The 21,950-nt window shown below is 41.9% G+C and overlaps 1 pseudogene; it reads right to left on the bottom strand.

Moving 5' to 3' along the window:
• Positions 1 to 14,271: 14,271 nt before the first annotated feature.
• LOC102855541 overlaps positions 14,272 to 21,950 on the bottom strand; it is a 25,769-nt pseudogene continuing 18,090 nt past the window's right edge.

Below are 21,950 nucleotides of genomic sequence, written 5' to 3'. Positions count from 1 at the left end.
TCAGAAGCACCTCTTAAGTGACACCAGGCTGCTGCTGAATGCTCAGTCTACAAGTAAGATTAACTCTGCACTTGATAATTATACTCCACTCTCAGATTACATGAACCACTGTGGGAACATCCCTTGAAAAATATATAGCAATATGATATCAAGCATGCTTTGTGTCAGCAAGGAATTCAGGTTTGAACTTGACAAGAATGCAATGGCCTGGAATACTGGCAGCACAGATTCTGTAGAACTTCACTGGGGTTTCTGAACTAGTCGCTTAGCTGCCTTTTAGTATTAAAAAAAAATGTTCAGGAAAAATATAGAACACAGACTCAGCTATAGAATGTTATCCCAAACCAACCAAATCAGCGCCATCCAGCTGGTTTTGACTCATAGCAACCCTGTAGGGCAGAATAGAACTTCCCCAGAGGATCTCTGGAGCTGTAATCCCCATTGAAGCTGACCGCCAGACTTTTTTCCTGTGGAGAAGTGGTAAATTTGAACCACTTACTTTTTAGTTAACAGCTCAGTGTCTTACCCACTGCACTAACAGAACTTAATTGAGAATGTCATCAATCACAATGTTATCATTCCCTCCCTCATTGACTCATAGTGACCCTCTGTCAGCAACCAGGCTGCAAATCGGAAAGGGAGGAAACTGCCTATCTTTCTTCCCTAGAGCTGCTGGTGCATTTAAACCACTTTCAGTGTTGCAGCCTTTGAATTAGAAGCACAATTCTGTCCATGCCCCTGGTCCCTACACATTGTATGGGAGGTAAGTATGATTTGAGTCACTATAAATTCTATGACTAGAACTTGGTACTTAATTTCCAGGGCCCAGTACAAAATTAAAATATAGCCCCTTTGTTGAAAAAATTAAGAAGCTCTAGTGATCTAGTAGGTAGGAAGTTGCTCTGTCAACCAAAAGATGACTGGATGGAATCTACAAACTGCTCCTTGGTAGAAAGATGGGCAATCTCCTTCTGTGTGCCTTGTGATGTTGTTGTTATATGCTTTCGAGTTGCTTGCAACTCATAGTGACTCTATATACAACATTTCTGAGCCTTGCTCTATCCTGAGCCAGTCTCATTGTCTCTGACACATCTACTCCCATTACCCCAGTCACTGAGTCAATCAATCTCATTGAGGCTCTTCCTCTCTTGTGCCATCCTTCTACCCTTCCAAGAATAATGTCCCTCTCCAAGGACTGGTCCCTCCTGGCATGTGCCCAAGGTATGTCAGACAAAGCCTCAGAATCCTTGCCTCCAAGGAGCAGCCTAGTCTCACCCTCTCTAGGACAAACTTGTTTGTTCTTCTAGCAGTCCATGGTGTATTCAATACTCTTCTCCAGCACTATAGCTCAAAGGCAGCATCATAGCTCAAAGGCGTCAATTATCCTTCTATCATCCCTAGTCATTGTCTAGCTGTCTGATGCATAGCAAGCAACTGCAAAGACCATGGCCTGCATTAGGCATACCTTAGTCTCCAGATTGACACTGTTGCTCTTCAGAACTCTGAAGAGGTCCCTGACAGCAGACTTTCCCAATGCAATTCGTCTTTGACTTCCTGGCTGCTGGTACCAAAAGTGCTGATTGTAGAGCCAAGCAAACTGAAGTTGTTAACACTCTCAATCTCTTCACCATCTATCTGCTGTCAACTGGAAAACCTGTATGACTTACAGCCTCTAAAAACCCACAGGAGGGTCTTTCATGAGTCAGTCCTAACTCAGCAGCAATGAGTTTTGTCTGGGTTTGTTAAAAAGTTACTAAGGTCAAAAAGGCAGCAGCAACACATTAGACCAAGCTGATGGTCCTTCTGAGTATGGACTCTGGTATACTTGTACAGACAGGGCCACACACCTAGAAAAGTCCACCACCTCTGTTCATGTTCCTGACACTGTGAGGGGTGTACTCTGGGGAAGGTGTGGGTCCCCCCAGCTAGCCTGCTGGGAAGTAGAGGCTTTCCTGGGTAAGTGATCCTTTCTCGGGAAAGCGGCCAGAAGATAAGCATAGGCATCATATGCCCCTCGTCCTGCTTTGAAATAAACTGTAAAAGTAGTTGTGATGAACTGAGGGGAAATGATCTCTTTGGGAGGACCTAAATGATAGTCTGTAAAGGGAATGTGAAAACAGCCTAGAGGTGTAGCTATCAATAGAAGCCCATCCACTTCTGAAGGTAGGTGAAGCCCGGCCAGAGAGGAGGAGCAGGGGCTTGTGGGAGCAGACAGCCCTGCTGTGATCTAGACATGAGGCTTTAGGAAAGGAAGACACCCTTGCTCACTGATAGGCGGAGAACTGGAGATAAAAGAGCCAATGAAGCGGTTCTATGCAAAGCCAAGAGGTGTAACATCTTGACCACGGTTTCTACAGTAGACCAGATAATTTTACTATCCTAGTGTCAGTGACCAAGTTGTGTCCAGGACTTAAGAGACAGCAGCCGCCAAGGTTGCACTGTGGAGCTAACACTTCCCCTGATTTGGAGGCAGGGACTTGGATGATGTCTGAAATTCCACTTAATCAGCAGGTGGGGCTCATTTCTGGAGCGACAGGTTGTCTCATTCACTTATAGGCAAATTATATGTTTGGCACCTGAAGGCCTAGAAAACCCAGCAAGAACTTGGAATGAGAAAACTAAGGTTGTTTCTGAGTGTCAGTATCCACATCAACGTTCGATATAGAAAACAGAAGCAGAGTCAACTTAAAGAAGCAGGCTGTTGTCGCTTTAAGGAGTGAGGAGAGGGGGCTGATGGACTGTAGTGACACACCCAGAACAGGGAGGCATTGTCAGATCCTCTGTGATGCTGTCCTAAGGAGATGGGTCTGAGATAAGTTGACTTTACAGGGTTTCCCAGGCAAGGTTATGTTTATGGGGCACAAGACGATGGCACTCACTCTAGCTCAGAAGCAGGATCTGGGCTCTGATAGGCCTTAAACATCTGACTACTATAGACAGTGGCCCCCACCCCAGCCTGGATGCCTCACAAATACATTTTCTCGCTAAAATCTGGGGGAAATCAATAATAATCGAAAGAGTCAATTTATAATAGACTGAGAAGAAACAAATTAATTTTTTAAAAGAAGTTCGCATTTCCAAAACCCACTCAGAAGTTTTAAAATAGTAGTCGTTGTAGTCGTCGTTGTTGTCATCGTAGTAGTAATAATAATAATCATAAATACACCACTGCTGACTGAGAGGTCAGGCAAGACGTAACTTCTGCAGCAGAAAATATCTCCACTGATGGGGAGAATTTTTCCAAATCTGTACTTCACAGACATTGCCACAGGGTCCTCATCGGTGACTGAGAAAACATTAAAATGGCACACAAACGAGACTGTTATCTCTCTTCTACTCATAAACTTTGGTCCTTTACTAGTATCTTGGGGTAATGTCCTCCCTTTGGGCCTCAGAAGCATATGTTTCCAGATGAGCACAATGTGCCCAACTTCAAGAAGAATTTAGCTGTTGGACTTTTTGATAACTATGTTATCATCTAATTTGCTTTTTATGACTACCACAGGGCTCCCAGTCAAAGCTTACTCAGTCTATTGGAGAAGTTAAAATAGAGACTATTCCAGGACAAACTTCTATCTGGACATTTTTTTCCCTCTTCTAATTGTTTTGTCTGCCGGCCTTGTGGTAAGAAGCTGTGCTGCAATCCCCAAAGGCAGGTGGTTCGAATACACCGGCTATTCCATGGGAGAAGGATGGGCAACCTCTTCCTGTGCTATTAACTGCCTTTTAAAAAATGATTTTATTTTATATTGGTTTGTTCACAAAGCTCTTATCCATTGTGTTTCACACTATTCTTTGCTTATATTATTTCAAACAATCATTCCCATGCATTATATTTTATAAAATCAATCACCACTGGACCTTGCCCATCATTACCCAATCTTTTCAGGTCCTTCCTACTTCCTTCAGCTCCACCCTCCACCCATCAAACTGTGCAATCCTGTGTTAATTGCCTTTTAAAAGCCCGCAAGAGGGTCCGCTATGGGTTGGTTCTGACTATGGGTTGGTTCTGATTCCGCAGCACACAGCTACATTTTTTTTCCTCCAGGAAGAGAGTGGCATCCATTTCCTAAATAACATGCTCTGGAAACTCTATGAACTTTGATAAAAGTCGATAGTTGTGGAGGGGCTTCAGGCCTTTTGTTCATAGATAGGGTCGCTATGAGTTGTGCAATCAACAACAACAACAACCAGGAGAGAACAGTGTGTACCTTTGAAGTACACATAGTTCATGGAAGCTGATTTTTGAAACGAAAGGAAAACAAAACAAAAACTCAACCAACTGAAATGTAGACTCAAGGACTGCCATCTCCTCCCTTTGGCAACTCCTTGCGCAAACTGTCCCACACAGGAAAACAAGAGAATGTATGGAAATGCTCTCAACCAAGGAGAGACTCGACAGGGTGTGAAGGGTGAAGAAGTGTGAAAGGCAGGACTTGGAGAAGGATGAGTCAGTTAGGATTGATAATGAGACATAGACCTAAACAGAGAGGATGAGATGATGAAGTAGTGAGGGGTAGGTAAAAAGAAGGTGAATTCCCTTCTGAAAAACTTAATTTGAAATGTAACTGGAAACTCCAACTGCAAATTTCAGAGAGACCGGAGAAGAGAAATCATGTCCCAGAGTTTCAAATGAAATCCTGGAGTAAGAGGCTTAGAAGAAAGACCCAGGCAGGGCTTGACCGTTTGATAAACCACTTAGATGAAGGCAAGAAATGTTTGTTATCTTAATGGTCCACCCAAAGCAAAATGCCACAGGTATCAACATTAATGGGAAAAATACTCAAAATCCAAAGACTAAAAAAACCTGAAACTAATATAAAATTTATCAGGGATCAATATAAAGCCTTATGTTTAGGTTCAGAAAGTCAATTGTACAACTATACAGAATGATGACAATAATGATAATAACTTGTTGCTGTTGGGTTCTGTTAAGTCCAGTACGACTCATAGTGACCCTGTGAACAAAACATCTTAACCCTGTTCTGTCCTGCTCCATCCTCACACTTCCTGACACACAAGAGCCCGTTCCAGCAGTCACCGTGTCAGTCCACCCGGTTGAGGGTCTTCCTCGCCTTTGCTGACCCTCCACCATGTTTTCTGTTTGTTTAAATCCTACATGCCTGCCTCACTAGGGATCACTGGTGGTGTGACTTTGCTATTTGCATTGCTAACCCAGTGACTGAATGACTCCTGCAGTTCGGAATGCTTTCCCTTCAACTCTCCAGCTATCAATTCTGCAGTTTCTCTTACCAGCCTCCGCTGGGTGATTTACAGTCTCAGAAACCCAATGAGTGGGAACGGACTTGACAGCAGCGAGTCCGAGTATTTTGACAGATTCACTGTTTCACTGAACAGTCGTTTAGACTTTAAAACAGGCCTGTGTTCTAAGCGCTATTATTACCTTTCCTTTACTGGTAAAGAAATTGGGACGGAGAAGATGAAATAAACTTGCCCAAAGTTGAATCACTCATCAGTGACAGAGATAATATTCAAACTTCAATTTGCTTGAATGAAAAGGTTTGTTTTTTACCCAGTTATCTAAAGAACACCTGACTTGAACACTCTATGTCAAAGACCTCAGGACATTATCTCTTCCATGAAAAAAAAAAAAAAAGGTTGGTGCATATCTGTGTGTATTACAAAGAAAAACATGCAAGCTCAGATAAATCAAATGGAGGGCATAAGAACATTCACACTGTGATGCAGGATTGGTCACTTTTGAAGTTTTACCTAGTAGTGTGACATTTTTATGGTGATAAGAATTAACATGGAAAGATCCAGAACCTGGATCTCAGCTAATTCTACAAGCACTGTTTTATACAATCAAGGGAAAATCATGACTGAGAATCATTGAAAGGATCCTGAGAGCTTATAAACTCATAATAAAGGACCTGCTTCATGTCATGACTCAAAGTAGAAAGCAGTGAGAATCTGAGCCCATGCTTCTCTGTTCCAACTTAGGCAACACACTTGTCTCAATTTTTCTACCCAGGAAACAAGGCGAGGGAATCATTTCCCCACGCGGCGCTCTTTTCTCTTTGTCTTCTAAGTCCTTGGTTCTTTCCAATTCTATCTCCCCTCTTCTCCTTAGCTGACTTTGTTCACTCTCATTTGCTGGTCCCCATCTGCCTTCTCTGCCCTGGGAAAATATCCCCAGATCAACGTTTCCCTGCTAACTTCCATGACACAGTCATGTCACTCTACTTTTTTTTTATTCTTATTACTAATTTTAATGAAAATTTAGAGAGACATTGGATTTCCATTCATTCATTGATGCACTTTTCTCCCCAACCACCCCTTCCCCCCAGTTCACTATTCTCTTTTAAAAGCAAAAGAAAAATTCTTTCATTGTTATACAGTCCCTCCCCTCAAGTCCACTCCATCATACATTTTGTCATGACAGGAGTCCGGATCACTCTACTTTTGTTAGTCGAAATTTAGCAAATTCTCATTAAACTTTGGTAAAGCTACAAACACTGCTGTGTTTCTTTTTCTTTCTTTCTTTTTTTCTTTTTTTTTGGCTATCTCATGCCAAATAATTGCACAGTTAGATAACCTTTTGAGTTGACGTTAACTAGTCAGGACAGAAAATACAAACCGCAAGGGTAAAATATTTAACCTATCCATTCTTAACCGTTCTATCAAAGTACAGAAAAGATTTAAAATGGCATTTCAAGTTCTTTTAATTTACAGTTTTACTTCTTTGAAAACTTCCACATCAGCAGTGCCCATTATACCAAAGTAGGCCAACTCTGTCTACAATCGAGTAACCAAGTGGAAAAAAAAAAGTTGCTTGTGCCTAAGCAGATGAATGTAATATGTGATTATTCACAACATAATTTTGGTTTTCTCCCATATAATCTATGGTTGTAAATTTTCTGTCAACCACTCTACTGGACTTTGTCCCCAAGGGAGGAATCATAAAATAATTTAGGCCCTGTTGCCTTTCTTTATTTAAATTTCCATCTGGAGTTCTTAAAAGACATTCTAATGCTTATGAAAACTTGAATTTCTAGAATAGGCCTGAAAAGGACCAATTATTTTCTTTTTAAAAGTTAAGTTTCATTCAATAATTAATATATAATTTGTTTTATGACATCAATTACAATTGATCAAAGCCATTTATTTTGTTGTTGTTGTTGTTGTTGTGTACCATCAAATCAAATCTGACTGGCACAGGAGGAGATTGCCCCTCCTTCTCCAGCAGAGCATCTGGTGGATTCAAAGCACAGTCCTTAGGGATTGCCCCACAGCTTCTTGCCACTAGGCCACCAGAGCTCTCTATCAAAGCCATTTATAACAGAGCAAGGAGACACTACATGGTTCAAAATCAAGAAGGGGGTTCATCAGGGATGTATTCTGTCTCCATACCTTTTCAATCTGTATGCAGAACAGATCATCCGAGACGCTGGGCTGTACAAAGAGGAATGTGGCATCAGGATTGGTGTAAGAATCATCAACAACCTGCATTATGCAGATGACACAACTCTGCTTGCTGAAACTGAGGAGAACCTGAAGCGCTTGCTGCAGAAGGCCAAGGACTACAGCCTCCTATATGGACTGAAGCTCAACATCAAGAAAACAAAGATTCTAACCACTGCGCCAATTGGCAGCATCAGTATGGATGGTGAAGAGATTGAGATAGTTAACAGTTTTAGTTTACTTGGCTCCACGGTCAACACTCTTGGTAACAGCAGCCAGGAAATCAAGATACGAATTGCATTGGGAAAGTCAGCTGTGAGGGACCTCTCAAGAGTACTGAAGAGCAACGATGTCAGACTGGAGACTAAGGTGTGCCTGATCTGGGCTATAGTCTTCGCAATTACGTGCTATGCATCAGAGAGTTGGACAGTGAATAAGGATGATAGCAAGAGAATTGATGCCTTTGAGCTGTGGTGCTGGAGAAGAGTGTTGAATATACCATGGACTGCTAGGAGAACAAACAGGTTTGTCCTGGAGAGGGTGAAGCCAGAATGTTCCCTGGAGTCAAGGATTCTGAGGCTTCGTCTGACATATTTTGGGCATGTTGCAAGGAGGGACTGGTCCTTGGAGAAGGACATCATGTTTGGCAGAGTGGAGGGGCGGCGAAGGAGAGGAAGACCTTTGATGAGATGGATCAATTCTGTGACCAGAGAGGGGGAAATAAGTGTGTTTGAGATGGCTAGGTTGGCACAGAATAGAAGAGCGTATAGAGCTCATGTACATAGGGTCGCTATGAGTCGCAAGCGACTCGATGGCACATAACAACAACAACAACAACAACAACAACAACAACATCAAATCCTCAAAGTAGAAAAGGAACTTTCTGAGTGACCTCTCTCACACATTTATAAAAGTGCCTTGAGCTAATGTTGCATGTTTTCTTTCTTTCCCCTTTTCACTGCTGAACCTTGAGTTCAGATCTGCAACTCGAGGTGGTTGACCTCCTTCTCTAAAGTCTCTGCTCAAGGTCCCCTCCCTTGCCAATCCGTCCTGCAGATCTACCTTTGTATGAGCTGGCCCTCCATGTCTGATCCTATTGGACCTTCTGATTCCACATGCCCCACTCTGTTGCTTCTATTGGATGAGAAATCTTTCCTCTTTCTCCCACAAGTGGACTGTACTCATGTGCAGATCTGAGCCTCAGCTCTTACTTCTTCCCCCCTCCCTGTACGTAGTACTTCTCCTTCAATTCTCCAGTTACTTTTGTCTTACCTGCCTCTTAAAGCTTACTGCTTGAAACCTCTTTTCCATGAAAAAGACTTCTACTCCTCCAGTTCTCTTCTTACAATCATTTAGTCACTTACTGTCTTCCCTTGTTTTACCTGCTGTCTCTCCCCTCCCCATGGAGTTACAGTAACTTGAGAGCAATGATGCTACGTACCTAACTATTGTTGGCATTCAACAGCAAGCTATTGAAATGGCATGGATGGTGCCTACCTACTGGTCTACCTGTATGTAGGCCAACCTACTCTATCTAGATCGACAGTTCATTTCATATTACCATTTATCAAGCAGTTACTAGGCACATAATCATTATTGCAATTGTGAAAGGCTGTGTTTTTTGCTAATTTTAGGATTATTTTTCTTAAATTTGGTCTAGAAAGCTTGAATTCTTTAGCTCCTTTTGATTTGTAGTCATCACATCATTAACCTTTATCACATCACCCCATGGAAAAACGGACATTTCAATAGTACTTGGAATATAAAACACACTCATTGAACATATAAGAGTTCTTCTCTCCAAAAGCCATAATGATGTTAGAATTAGACCAAAAGAAGATATTCAGAATGAAAATGTAGAAAGTCCATAACGGAGAGGAGTTCCTTGAATCTTGACCTGTAGACCCCCCCCCCCATTTCTATGTATTTATTCAAAGTGGCTTCTTATAGATAAATGTTTCAGTGGCATGAGGACTTTAGAAAAACAGACTGAGTCACAAAGACATTGGTGAGAAACTCTCAAAATAATTAACAGAAAATAAAACTACAATGAATGTAAGTTGTTGCTTTTAAAATTAAACCATTATCCACAATGAAATGGTTGAGGACTCAGTTTAGACAAACTCTTCCTTGGAAAAGTTTACGGCATTCAGACCCTGAAAGCCGCTGTTGGGAGGGTTCATTCTAAGCCTTCTTGCCTTTCTTTCCTTTTTTCTTTTAGCTTTTCAATCACTAGGAAAGAGTCAGCTAGAATGAGCTCACTTGCTCCTACACATTTCTTTAAAAACTCAGTCTACTTCCTTATAGTAATTTCCATCCACTGCCTAAGAATTAACATTTCTAAGATATAGTAAGAGAATTTTTTTCCTTTAGAAAAGAAAAAAAAAAAAGAAGAGCAAGGATAAATAGGAGAAGTATTAGCTAGGGAAAATCTTACCTCAACTTCTGACTGGCTGGAACAGTTATTTTATTAAGCTTGTCCATTCTCGTTGGTAGTTACAAGTGGTATGAATGACCATCCAGTGGTAGCGTCAGCAGTTCCTGGCCCTCCCGGGGAGTAGCATGGTAAGCGCTGGATCTGAAAGGTCCCTTGTCACTTTTTTTCTGATTTCTGGGAGCTCAGGCTGCTGCCGACACTCCTGCAACTCCCGAGAGGTAAAACTTGCTAGAGCACATAGCAAGTTTCATGTTTCTACACAATCATGTGATCTGGGTAGCCAGCCAGCTTGGCTCATTACGCCACGTTGTGTAAACTTTAATAGTGAAACCTATTGGGCATGCAAATTTCTTTCCAGCTGCTTTCTTTTAGAACCAGATTTGTAACCCGGGTAGGACAGGCTTCTGGCTGGTCACTACTTCCTGTTTATCCTGTACACATAGCGTCCCTCTTTTCAGTCAGTGCTTTATATACAGTCACCAGCAGCTTCCTGGCCTCAAGGAAAAACAGGCGGACCAATTCCATCCTAACATCTCTTTTGAGACATTCTGTTCATTTGCTTGCAGTCATGCATAAGCTTTCCTCATTATTAGAATCATTATGAAAATGACATCTTGACCAGTTTCTTTGGTCCCCCTTTTTACCCCAACTATATCGTGTTGAATAATGTCAGGGTGGCAGCAACACAGTGGTAAAGTTTCCTTAGAGAATTAGAGCTTCTCTTTTCCTGGAGATTTCTAGAAAATGGGATGGAAAATTCCCTATGCAAGGTTATGTAGGGGTAGAAACAGCTGATTTGGGGAAGGAGAGCTTATCTTCACCTTAAGTGTAGCCTCCTTATAGAGATGGTGGGGTCTGGAGTGTCCCTTCCGGTAGCAGGATGCTTTCAAACATACCTGAGTGGAGTCTAAAGTCAGCCAAGACCAAATCTAACAATCTCCCAAGAAGTTCCCCTGAAAGTAGAGGGCTACTTTCCCTGTCTTTCTCCTTTTCTACCCAACTATACCAAAGTGACATGCAGGATTTGGGAACCCTTGTAAGTATCCTAATCACAGACAGGAAGGGCAGATGAGCAGACAGGGAAAGACAGCCCCACATCTGCATGTGGCTAAATCCAAAGAGATCTGAGTTCTCTCTGGAAGACCTAATTACACTAGGATACTTTTTTGAGAACCCCTGATCTGTCCATCATTTAGAGAGTGGAAGGTATCCTAGAGTCATGGAGGAAGAAGACCAGAGGAATCATTCTTTTTTTCCCCTAGACACAACTGCCTGTTGCCAACAGAAATGTCCTGCTCAGTTACGTGAGGTCAAATGTGCATTTCTCACATTTACTAGGGTGACTGGCCCTCTCCTGGGTTTGAAAAATGCACAGACTGGACAGAGCAGAGGGGTCACAGTCACCTCTCCTGTTGCAGACCCATGGTCTCTAAGATATAGAAGGTGAGAGGGAGAGAAGGCAAAGTACAGGAGACAGAGGAGGACGAAGAGGTGGGGGAAGGAGGAGGGGAAGGGAAGGGGGGAGGAAGAGGCAGTGCAGTAGAGAAGTGGAAACAGTATTTTTCTGTTTCTCTGTGTCTCTTCTGTGAACAAACAGAAGATTTCATTTTCTCCATGTAAATCTTGATTATTCACATCCATGCCTTGTCTCCCAGTTTTTAGGTTGGCTAGATGTTCAGGAGCAGAATTCCCAGAACTCCTGAAAGGTGGGGTCCTTCTGCTTGGACAGGCCACAGAACCAGCTTGGCTAGTGATAGAGCAGATGACCCTCACGAAAAAAGTGCAATACCGTTCACTTCCCCTAAAGCAACAGCTCAATTTTCTGGCAGTGTTTTTTGTTTTTTGTTTGCTAGTTGTTTTGGGGGGGGGGGGTTTGAGGGAACTCTAAAACACTCCCCAGGTTTCTGATGGAAAGGATGCAGCAGATTAGCCTGGTAAAGCCATAGACAGGCATCAAAGACCAGAAGGATGAAGCTTCACTGAATGTGATGGTAATAACAAACTTGTCCCTTCTGAATTACTGTAAAGCATACCCATCAGTCCTCTGACTTGTCTCTCAACCAGCAACTCTGCTCAGCACCTGGGGTGGCAACTTATTTCCCCAGAGAAAAAGGTCAGGGACATGGGTTACACTTCTGCTTTTTCTTTTTACAGTCACTTATCTTTCTTCTTTTTACTGCATTTAGTCTGACACGATAAAAATGAGAGTCTGCTTTTTGAGACTGGACATTTTGCCCCATGTGGTGTGTAGCGTGACCATCAGAATGTTCCAGTCCGGCCACGGCTGCTTGGTGGCTGTCACTGGCTTGTTAGGAAAGTCAATGCGAGGATGGAAATTTATAAGACTATCTTTTAATCAATGACTTGTGAAGACAATGAGGTCAGACAACGTGGTTCCCACAGTACGTGGAGAATAAAAACCATCACGTTCAACCTATGGGACAGTGGATGTGGAAATCTGTGATTAAAAGATGTGAGTAAAATGTATAGTGCCAGCATTAAAGAGAACTCCTGTACACGACTGATAAGAACTCAGGTCGCCCAGTGACTACTCACTAACTTGCTAATCAAGTCAGTGGTTGGAACCCGCCAGACACTCCTTAAGAGAGAGAGGTGGCCGTCCGCATCCATACCTCTTAAAACTAGAAGATGTTTTATGCAAGATTCTCTGGTGAGTGGGAATCAACTTGATGGCAATGGGATTGTTTCTAGCTTCTTACACTCTTGATGAAAGTGCATCTATCCTGTAGAGATACAATTATTTTGGAAACATCACTAATTTACTCACTCATCGCTGTCAATTAGAGACCAACTCACAGCTAACTCTCCACTGGGTTTCTGAGGCTGTAAATCACATCAGAAGACACTGTCTGTTTTTCTCCTGAGGTGAAAATGTTGGATTCGAACCACCAGGGAGGAGCAGCCATTGGGTTAGGAGTACAACTCCTGTGGACTAGGCTACCAGAACTCCCTAATAATTGCATACACCCCCCTCCCCCACATGAGACAGAAATTACATTCCTAAGTATACACCAAGTTCACGTACATTGAAAGACTATTTATAATATTAATCCAGTTGCTTATCAAATGCTGTTGTTAGAAGCCACTGAATCAACTATGACTCATGGCAACCCTATAAACAAGAGATCTGGACCTTGCCCTCTCCTGTGCCAACTTCATGACCCCCACCCTGCTCAGGATCACTTTTACAGTCGTTGGATCAATCCACCGTGTTGAGCGTCTTTCTCTTCTTTTGCTGACTCTTTCCCTTTTCAGTATGATGTCTTTTTCCAAGGACTGACTCTTCCTGACAACATGCCCAAAATGTGTGAGACAAATGTCACTATCTTTGCCTCTAAGGAGTACTCTAGTTGCACTTACTCAAGATCGATTTGTTTGTTTGTTTGGCAGTCCATGGTTAGTCAGCTTTCTTCTTCAACATTTTATCTCAAAAGAATCAGTTCTTATTCTATCATCCTTATGCAACTTTCAGATGCAGGAAGCAACTGAAAACATTATGACTTGGATCATTTAACTTGGATCCTTAGTAGCCTTCAAACTGATATCCTTACTCTCTGACACCCTGGAGAAATTGTTGATAGTAGATTTCCCAATGTAATATATCTTTTGTTGTTGTTTTTTGCAATATCTCTTTTGATTTCTTGCCTGCTGCTACAATGGATGTTGACTGTTAATCTAAATAAAATAAGATCCTTGACTATTTTAGTCTTCTCTCCATCTATCATGGTTCAGTGGTGAGAATTTCTGTTTTCTTGACATGGAGATAGAGCCTATTTGGGAGGCTGTAGTCTTTGATTTTCTGCAGTAATTGCAAGTCTTCATTTTCTGCAAGAAAAGTTGTATCAGCTGCATAATTCAGGTTGTTGATGAATCTTTCTCTAATCCTGACATGACGTTCTTCCATTCAAAAAAAAGGGTGATCTAACAGAATGTAGAAATTATAGAACAATCTCATTAACATCACATGCAATATGACAACAATATGGAACAAAGAGGTGCATTGCAAAGTGGACTGGGGGAGGGGAAAGAAAAGGAGAGGAAGGAAAATGTGTAACAACGTATGAATGAAAACAAAGGTGGAACAACAAAATCTAAAAAAAAATAACATGCATGTAAAATCTTGCTGGAGAGTATTTATAAACAGCTGGGACAGTAGTCAACAAGGAATTGCTAGAAAATGAAATCTGGATTCAGAGGAAATGGTGGCACCAGGAGTTACCACTGCCAATGCCAAAAAGATCTTGGCCAAAAGCAGAGTCTACCAGAAAGATATTTATTTGTGTTTCATTAACTAGGTAAAGACATTTGACTGTATGGATCAGAACAAATTATGGATAGCATTGAGAAGAACAGGAATCCCAGAACACTTAACTATGTTCATATAAAACCTAAGCCCAAGAAGCAAAAGTCTAAAGGGAACAAAAGAACATTGCTTAGTTTACAATCAGGAAAAGTGTGTGCTGGTTTTGAATCCTTTCTCCATATGAAATTTGTCAATTAATAGAAAATTGACAAATTAATTGTTCTATAGTCATACAGTATAGTACTGTGAATTCACAACAATGAAAAAAAATGAATAAACTACAGTTGCATACCCCAATATAGATTTAAAACATTTTGCATGATATTGACAAGATAGAGAGGACAAGCAGAACAATTCTATTCATGATGAGATTAAATAAGTGAAGCTAAACACTGCATTGTTTAGAGAAACATCTAAATTTGTTAAAACCAAGAAGAGGATTATAAATATAAAATTCAGGTGAATTGTTACCCTGGGACCAGAGTTGAGGTTCCCAGGGTATCCGTCCAAGGTAATGGATGTGTGTTATGTCTTAAGGAACATATATGTAGGACAGATCATTCGGAGGCTGGGCTTTATGAGGAGGAATGTGGTATTAGGACTGGAGGAAGACTTCTCAACAACCTGCTTTATGCAAATGACACAACCTTGCTTACTGAAACCACAGAAGACAGTAGGTGTTTCCTGCAAAAGGTCAAGGACTGTAGTCTTCAATATGGGCTGAAGCTCAACTTCAAGAAAACAAAGATTCTCACCAAAGGGTCAATTGGCAATCTCATGTTAGATGGATGAGATTAAGATTGATAACCGCTTCAGTTTGCTTGGTCCCACAATTAGCACTCTTGGCACCAGGAATCAGGAAATCAAAAGACAAATTGCACTGGGAAAGACAGCTGTCAGGGACCTCTCTAGAATACTGAAGAGCAACGATGCCAGTCTGCAGACTAAGGTTTGCCTGACACAGGCCATGGTCTTCACAATTATTTGCTATGCATCAGAGAGCTAGACAATGACTAAGGATGACAGAAGAAGAAATCAATGCCTTTGAGTCATGGTGCTAGAGAAGAGTGTTGAACATACTGTGGACTGCCAGGAGAACGAACAAGTCTGTCCTAGATAGGGTGAAACAAAGCTGCTCTATGGAAGAAAAGATTCTGAAGCTCTGTCTCACATACTTTGGGCTCATGGCCAGGAGGGACCAGTCCTTTGAGAGGGACATCATGCTTGGAGGGGTGGAAGGACAGAGCAGGAGTGGAAGACCTAAGAGGAGGTGGATTGACCCAGTGACTGGAGTAATGGGATTAGGTCTGTTAGAGATGAGATTGGCTCAGAATAGGGCAGGATTCTTGTACATAGGGTCTTGATGAGTTGCAGATGACTCAATGGCACATAACAACAACAACATGTCTTGAGGTGAGTAATGATTACAAAGACAGTCATTTTATTGTTATTTATATATTACACATATTATAAATGTTAAATAAAAGATCTAGTGTTGATTTATGGGATAAAGACAAGACAGTCTGTGTTTTCTCTGTTAAGATAATGACACCTGAGGACAAGCAGAAAAGTGGAGCTGAGGATGAGGTCTTGCTAGCTCTGTTCCTCTTGGGCTTTTCTCCTTGTGTTTTTGAGATCAAAACAATAACTTGCTTACAGAATAGTTTTATGGTCATTTTACAAGTGAAGAAATTGATGCTTAGAGGGGTTGGCCCAGAGTTATACCATCTCAGTGGAAAAGCTGGGATTCAAACCCAGGTCTAAAGTTTCCATAGTCTAAGCTGTTCATCTCAAGGCTCCACCATTACTAAGAGGGGTCTTTGTGATTCACTAGAAAATAGAAGGCCCTGCCCTGGCATCCAGGCATTGATATAGCCATGACCTTGAGCAAATAACTTCAATCTCTCCAGCCTCAGTTAAGAGTTCTTCCAAAGGAGAGGAGAAAGAGTTGAATAAATGTCCAGGCTTCTCTCCTGGCACAGGTTCTAGACACTGATCACCAGACACAGAAATAACTTAGCACTATTGGGTGCAGTCTCAGAATAAAGGATATGTATTTCACTTTTGGGCAGACACCCTAATTTACAGTTTCCAGAAGAGAACCTCTGATTCTCCATTCTGAGCTGTTTCCCAAAATGGAGAGAGAAGCTAGGAGACAGGAGGCAGCTTACTACGTCTTGGAGGTGGTCCAAGCGCTCATCGGAGCCTGTGCTGAGGAACACTGTTGAGGTTCATTCCAGCTCTGTGAGGCCAGCCATAGTTTACCCCTTCTGCTCTGCTACTCACTCCCTGATGTCTCCCCCCAGCCCCAGGGCCAGCACAGGTGGGCTGCCAGAGGAGACAGGCAAGGAGAGCCATCGGTGCACCTAAATGCAGAACCTTGTGCCCAACTCCACGATGCTCATCCTCACAAAGCCGCACAAGGTGGGTACTGTTCTCATTCCCATTTTATGATGTGAAAACTGAGCCCCAGAAAGGTAATATTATTTGCCCCACATTATCCAGTCTTCCTGACCCTCCCAAGCCATTCATTCTTTCTTTTGATTCCCTCTCTTAGTTTCATTCTTTTTTTCTTCTTTTACTTCCTTCATTTTCCTGGGTTTTTTTTGGGGGGGGGGACTGATGGTGATGGTGATGGAAGTAGCTACAGTGGTGATGGTAGTGGTGATGGTGGTGGTGGTAGCTGCAGTGGTGATGGTAATAGTGGTGGTGGTAGTGGTAGCTGTAGTGGTGATGGTAATGGTGATGGTGGTGGTGGTAGTTGTAGTTGTGATGGTAATGGTGGTAGTGGTGGTGGTAGCTGTAATGGTGTGGTAGTGGTGGTGGTGGTCATGGTGGTGGTAGTGGTAGCTGTAGAGGTGATGGTAATGGTGATGGTGGTGGCTGTAGGGGTGATGGTAGTGGTGATGGTGGTGGTAGTAGCTGTAGTGGTGATGGTAATGGTGGTGGTTACTGCAATGGTGATGGTAATGGTGTGGTAGTGGTTGTGGTCATCATGGTGGTGGTGGTAGTGTTAGCTGTAGTAGTGGTGGTGGTGGTAGTTGCAGTGGTGATGGTAATGGTGGTATTTACTGCAGTGGTGATGGTAATGGTGGTATTTACTGCAGTGGTGATGGTAATGGTGGTATTTACTGCAGTGGTGATGGTAATGGTGTGGTAGTGGTGGCGGTGGTCGTGGTGGTGATAGCTGTAGTTGTGATGGTAATGGTGGTGGTGGTGGTAGCTGTAATGGTGTGGTAGTGGTGGCGGTGGTGGTAGTGGTAGCTGTAGTGGTGATGGTAATGATGGTGGTGGCTGTAGTGGTGATGGTAATGGTGGTGGTCTCTACAGCAACAACAGCCCTGACAGCTCTCTAATATTTACAGGCCAAAGTAGCAGGAGCCCCAACTGAACAGTCCATTCCTGATTTTCTCAGCCAGTGTTTGTTAAGAGCCTAGATGGAGGAAGGTTTAGGAGAAGCCTCAGGAGTCTGGGTGAGCCACTGGAGAAAAACAGAATAGCAGATGAGACCAGTGAAAGGCAAGGAAAAAACAGGAAGGAAGAGAGTGGCAGATACTGGCATCAGTTTGTCCCTGGTGGGGAGGAGAGCAGAAATGGAAAGAAGAGGAGGGAGACGAGAACATCTGTGGAGAGGGAGCAAAGGGCCAAGGCCCTTCTGAGTTTAGGCTTAACTATCTGTGAGAGAAATTAGTTACTTATTTTATGTATTCACAAAGGCAACATTCTCTGTATCCAGCTGAACCTACAGTGAGGTGCCTGTATTATCAGGAAGAAAAACCAAGTGAAAGCAGTCTTTATTAATTTTATCAGTCCACCTGGTGGCCAAGAATATGACAATAACCTATTGTACAATCCTAAAGGTCAAGCCCCAGCTCATGTCTTATCTTCACCTTCTGCCTTGTCTTCTGTCCTCAGAGCGAATCTTCCAGCAAGATTCTGCTTTGTAATCTTTGACCTTCACCTCAGCAAGACCCTGAGGGTCACTGTTCAGCCTCTTGCTACTTTTCTGTAGCTGGATCTGCCCTTATTCTCACCTCCACTCTATGCTCCCAAGTGCTACTCCTTCTTAGCGTCTTTTAAGAAATCTTGTCTTCTAAGACCAAGTATATGATGCATGTTTCTCTGTGACCGAGTCTCACCTAGCTGATCCATTTTGTTTCTCAACAGGTACCTACAGATTTTTTTAATTGGTCTGATTCTCAAACACTCTTTTCTCAGTCACATCAGTTACGTGGCCTAGGAACAACAATTCAGGGTGGAAGACAGATACATGGGATAATGGAAAATCAGAAGACCCAGTGAAGACCACGAGAAAGTCAGAGAGCAGGTAGGGTGCACATGGTTCTCTGTCCACGTAATGGGCAGGTCGAGAAGCCTTACATGCTCTGGGAGTTGAGATTCTAGATATTTGGAGAGGCTCTTGGGTAGCAGATGCTGTGGCTATTGATTGTTCTTTTTTGTTACCTTTTATCTGGTCTTCTGAGTCATCTTCTAAGCCCATTCATACTTTTAAAAAAATTTCAGTGAATTCAAAGAAGTGAAAAACAAAAGCAGACCTGAGCAAAAGAAATAGATTTAATAACTTGGGATAAGGTGATGTAATTTCATAAAGATGATATGGCAGGACTTCCATGATCTTTAATTTAATGTATGTGTAATGTGGTCTATCTAAGGAAAAATCGTCAGATATCCCTACCCTTGAAGGTAGGGAGCTCTGGTGGCCTCGTGGTCAGAAGTTGACCTCGTAGTAAGATTCTCAAAGGCATACAGTTTAAATTCACCAGTGGCTCTGTGAGAGAATGATGGGTGATCTCCGTCTATGTGATTTTCTGCCTCTGAAAATGTGTTAGAGGATCAACTATGGGTCGGTTCTGACTCCACAGTACACAACAACAACACCCCTTGAAGCTAGACAACCAGGTTTTAAAATTCACATCTAAAAAGAAACAAGCAACAAGAGTCAAGAAAGCCCTGACACAGGTCATAGAACTGAGAAAGAACTAGCCCGCCCAGAGAGCAAAACACACGATGAAGCATTTCTACTAAAAAGCATGGTGTTGCTGGGTGAACACACTTTATTTCTTTAATCCCATTGGTTGCAGACCAATAGGACGAAAGAGAGAATAGATACAGTCTGAAGAATATATGTCAATTAAGTGATGACAAGTGAAGCGTCTCTAATGTGGGTGGAAAATGAACTTCTAAAATACTGAGCAAAGACTTTAGGAGAAGGGTAAAACATACATTCATACCTGAGGCCATTTACCAGAATTAAAAAAAAAATTCCCTAAGAGAGTCAGAGTTCTAAATATAAAAAGTAAAGCCATAGAAATGACAGTAGAAAACAGGTTTTTTTAGTCTTATCTAAGACTTAAAATCCAGATGCAATCAATCAAAAAGACTGATTGATTTGACTAGAGAAACAAAGAACATTTTCATAGCAAAAGGCACATAAGCAAAGTTAAAAAAAAAAAAGGGAGTTAAGAATCGTGTTAGGTTGTTGCTGTCATGTGCCATCAAGTCAGAGGCAACCCATCCATAGGTTTTCAGAGGTAGTTAAGTGCCTGGGAGGAAATTGCCCTTTCTTCTCCAGTGGAGCAGCTGGTGGATTTGAACCACATGCTTTTGGATTTACTACGGAGCTTTCTTACCACGAGACCGCCAGAGCTCCCTTTGTGTCAGGTAGCCCAGATAAAAGTCTAATTGTGCTAAGATGTAAAGAATGCCCACGACCTGAGATGGCAAGTAAAAAAGAACAACATACAAAAATAGGCAAAACCCCCAACATTTCTATAAGCATAAAAAGTGAGAGACCTTTGTATGAAAAGATGCTCAATCACACTCATGTTAAGACACAGGTAGAAACTACACTGGAGCAATACATCACTATAGGCTAGCAAAAGTGTGAAAGTCTGAAACCAGCACTCCTACTGTTATTGTTGTTGGGTGTCGTTGAGTTGACTCTGAGTCCTAGCGACCCTATCCTGCCACACCCTCACAGCTCTGCTGTGCCTGAGCCCGTCGTTACGGTTTGTGTCAATCCATTTTGTCAAATATTTACCACCTCTGTGGAGGAAGATGAAAATATTTGACAAAATCATGGACATTTATCTGGTGACCCTATTGCTACAATCCCAAAGGCACACAGTTCGAGTCCACCTGCTGCTCCACAAGAGAAGGATGGGAAATCTCTTCTCCAGAGATTAACTCACTTTGAAAACCCACTGGAGGGTCAGCTATGGGTCAGTTCCGACTCAACAGTATACAACGACAATTTCATTTCTAGGACTGTATCCTGAAGATACATCTATCATCACATAAGCATCATCTACATGTAAGCATTTATTGAAGTTTTATTTATAAGAGAAAAAAGTTTGATAATTCAATATTCATCAATGAGAGACTGGGTTGATGAACTTTGATCCATTCCCACAGTAGAGTTCTGTGAGCTGTGAAAAAGAATGAGGAAGTTTTCTGTGTATCAGTATAGTACAATCTTAGGTTATGTTACATGAACGAGGTAAGAGTCAGGAGAATGTAAACGGCATTGTTTATAAGAAGGGAGGAAAACTATACACTCTAGATGAGTAAGAACAAACAAAACGGTCACCTATAGGAGGCAGACTGGAGCTAGAGCCAGCAAAAGTGAAAGTTGGCACTAATAGATTTTCTGAGTGTTTTTTATAGACTTCTGATGTTTAACTAGGTAAATGTTTGACATACTCTAAAATAAAAATTCAAGCATAAAGATGAAATGACAGAATTTAAAAAGAAAAAAGAAGAGGAGGCGGAAAAAACAAATGGAATTAAATGGTAAAATACAGCATATATACCTTTTCCCTTCTCTTATAGACTGTGGATCTGCAACAGAAGAGGTAATAGACTGCATAGACTCAAAGTAAAATAAACCCATTTCCATCACATCGATTCCATCTCTTGGCAGTTATATATGGTTTTCACTGTAATCTTTATTGAAGTTGAGTATCAGACTTTTCAGTGCTGCTGAGAAGGTTTGAACTGCCAACCTTTATGTTAGTAATGAGAACAAAGAGAAAGATTTAAAATAATTTTGGACACACTCAGTGCATTCTCAACAAAATATTTTAAGAATAAAAAGAACTGCAAATCATTATGAAGTTTCACTTGGTACTTGACATTTTAGTGGTGAAATATATGTCTTTGAAATGATTTTGTATATTATTGTCGTTGTGTATTGTCAAGTCAGAACCGACTCATAGCTGACTCCTCCCCACCCCCACCCCCACCCTAGTGAGTTTTCAGAGGCAGTTAATCGCATGGCAGGATATTGTCCATCCTTTTTCCCAAGAGCAGCTGGTGGATTTGAACTGTATGCCTTTGGGACTGCAGCATAGTATCCTACCATAAAGCTACAAAAGCTCCCTATTATAGAACAACTAACAAATACATCAATATTACTAGGGTCACAGACTTTTAGCTTAAGAGGGAAAATGTAAATATAAAATGTTGTTGTTGTTGTTGTTATGTGCCGTCGAGTCACTTGCGACTCATAGCGACCCTATGACAGCCCTAAACTCTGCTCTGTCCTGTGCCAATCACACTGTCTCCCACACACCCATCCCGATAACCCCAGTCACTGAATCAGTCCACCTCATAGAGGGCCTTCCCTTCTTGCCCTGTCCCTCCACTCTCCCAAGCATGACGTCCCTCTCCAAGGAGTTTTCCCTTCTTACAACACATCCAAAGTATGTCAGACAAAGCCTCAGAATCCTTGCCTCCAAGGAG

This window comes from Elephantulus edwardii, unplaced genomic scaffold (genome assembly GCF_000299155.1).
Source record: "Elephantulus edwardii isolate Elephantulus edwardi_28Jun2011 unplaced genomic scaffold, EleEdw1.0 scaffold00006, whole genome shotgun sequence".
Taxonomy (NCBI): domain Eukaryota; kingdom Metazoa; phylum Chordata; class Mammalia; order Macroscelidea; family Macroscelididae; genus Elephantulus; species Elephantulus edwardii.
This window is presented reverse-complemented; position numbering and strand designations above follow the sequence as displayed.